Raw genomic sequence first — 2,803 nt, forward strand, 5'->3', positions numbered from 1 at the left:
CAGTGGCGGCCAGCCATGTGACCAGAGTGGGGGAAGGGACACTCCTGCAGGGTCAGGGACCAATGCCTGGTTGGCTGACAGACCAGAGTAGAGCAGGGTCTGAATAGAGCTGGCCATGATTATAGGCAGATGTCTTTGCTCTAAATATCTTCTTGGATTTTAACTTGGTGATCTTTTCATTGCAGTGGTGTGTTCGAGCCTTGATCCTGAAATGCTGGTTTATTTCTCTGAATGGTTTTTTTTTTTTTTTTTTTTTTTTTTAAACCCCAGATCCTTTTTGGATTCTGTCTTAGAGAGGTTAGAGCTTGAAGAGAACTTGGAGATGATTCAGCCCTACTTGAAGGTTGCCCATTTTATACAGTGGAAAACTGAGTTCCAGAGAAAGGAGGCAGCATTTTCAGAAACCTGCACAAGCCTGGTCCTGTTCTTACATACCAGGGTGACCCTTGTTGGCTCAAAATTACAGCTCACTTGGATGTCTTCAACTTCTAGGCTGTTAGAGTTATGAGGACTGCTGAAATGCCTGTAATGGACCTTAACATGTTGCAGGTACCTAAATGTGCCACTGTTGGATTGGGGCATGGCTTAGAAATTGTGACAGTCTGTACTTACGGCCAATGAGTTTGTATAAACATGTGTACTCATGTTTAGGTATCTCTTTCAATCTTCAAAAAATGCTCCAAGATGATTTTTTGGAGGGATCAAGTGAAACCAAAAGCTGGAGATACCTTTGATCTCAAAGACCTTGGAGACCTTTCTAGACTAGAGCCATGTGAGTAGCCTTCCAGTCCACGCCTGCCTCTCTACCCAAAGAGGGTGGCTGCTTTTTGCTTGCTGACAAAAGGACAGGTGGTAGTATTGATGGGGAAATGATAGAGGTGGGGCTGTTTGTTGTAGAAGTAGCAGTGTCATAGTGGAGGTGTACATGGAAGTGATGAGGTGTGGATGGAGGAAGTAGGACAGTGGTGCTGATGAAGGAGGGAGTTGGAAGTCTCCAGAATGGTGGAGTAGGAGATGCTTGTTACTATTATTCTGAAAACTCTGGATGAACTTGACCTGCTGTGATTACACTTGTGAAATGGTAAAACCTCAACATTAGGAGTCTGGAGAATCTTATTCTGTTTCCAGAGCTGTGTGACCTTTGAGAAATCACCTCACCTTTCTGGGCCTCAGTGTTCTTGGAGCAGAGTTTGCACTTATTAAATAGTGGTTGTTAGGCGAAAACCTATCTCTGTCCCTCCAAGCACTTTTTGCCTTGCCCTATAAAGTAGGAGCTTCTATCCTTTCTGAAATCTTGAGAAAAGTACTCTCCTTTTACTTCTCTACCGCTGCACACATCCTACCTAGCAGAGGATGAGTGGCTTATGTGCCTGGAGAATTTGAGAGAATAAAATGGGCATGTTTTATGACTCAGATTCTTCTGAGTTTCCTCCTTCTGGGAACTGCCTGCCTCAGAGAAACTTGTGCTTCCCTCCTTTCCTCTTGTTTTTGTGGTAAACATTCCAGGGCAGGTTCTCGCCCTGTGGGAGAGGGGAGTCTACGAGTTTTGGAGATTAAGTGTGATTCTGGGGAAAGAATCAGGAAGCCTGATTGTACGTTCTAAACAACATTCTCCAATCAGTTTTACCTGTTATAAATTTAAGTTATAGCTTCTCGACTTCTGTATCTTGTTCCTCATTTGATTCCAAATGAGCACAGGTGAAACTTGAAGATCATGAACAAGTATATGGTCTTTAAAGTCCAGTAGTGACGAATTAATGAAAGAGCCCACATGGAGTGGATTTTACTCATGATCTCTACGTTTCCTCCAAACTCTAATATCTTGTGATTCTAAGTGGACTTGTCTCTGGAGCAGAGCAAACATATATGGATGGAGCTGGGTCAGATGTTGAGATATTTAGTGGACAACTTCCTAAGCTCTGACTACCTTCTTTCAGGCTTTTCAACCCAATGAAGGCCTCTAATCTTCAGACATCTCTCTCTTCTGCCCACTCACTAGCTCCTCATGGCTTCATTTACTTCCCCTTGTGGTCTGGACCTCATGATGAATCCTTGCTCTCTTCCCTCATTGATACCTATAACCTCTTATTCCTGCACTGCCTGTCTCTTAGTTGAAATCAGCTCAACCATTAACCTTCTCCTCCTGCACTAAGCTCTCTTTCATCTCTGAAGAAAGCCTGTCTTCAGTGGGAGAGAGCAAAGCCAATACACAGAGTAGCAGAGGGGGTGTGTGTGTTAGAGAGAGAGAGTGCAGTAGGGAGGGAGAGAGAGACCCAGTCCCATGATGGCTATGGCCAACTCCATCCCTGCTCTTCCCCGTGGTTTAGTTGTGTGCCAAAAGATGCCAAGAGAAGATCTGGACACCCCTTTTCTCTCCTCTCCCTGCCCTCTGACCTCCTTCAATGTTACTGCTAACGAGGCTTGCTCACCCAGCTGGCTTTGGCAGTGGAGTAAATGCTTGAGGATGCTCTCAATCCTTCCTCACCACCAGGGTGGTAATAGCTAAGACTCATGTATTGGCTTGGGGGAAAAAGAAAGGATTGGCCCCAGTGGTCCTCAGCCAGAGGTGTTTCCTCCCTGGGGACATTTGGCAATGTCTGGAGACATTTTTGGTTACACTTGAGGGAGGGTCACTATTGGAGGGAGGGTATTACTGGCCTCTAATGGGTTGTCTGGCCCATGAGGTAGGCCAGTGAACTCAGTTAGTTAGACCCCAGCCCTATAACTGCAAGGTCATGGATTCAGATCCCCTTACTGACCACCAGTCCACCAAAAAAAAAAAAAAAAAAAAAAAAAAAAATTT

Source organism: Galeopterus variegatus, unplaced genomic scaffold (genome assembly GCF_000696425.1).
Source record: "Galeopterus variegatus unplaced genomic scaffold, G_variegatus-3.0.2 Scaffold5799, whole genome shotgun sequence".
NCBI lineage: Eukaryota > Metazoa > Chordata > Mammalia > Dermoptera > Cynocephalidae > Galeopterus > Galeopterus variegatus.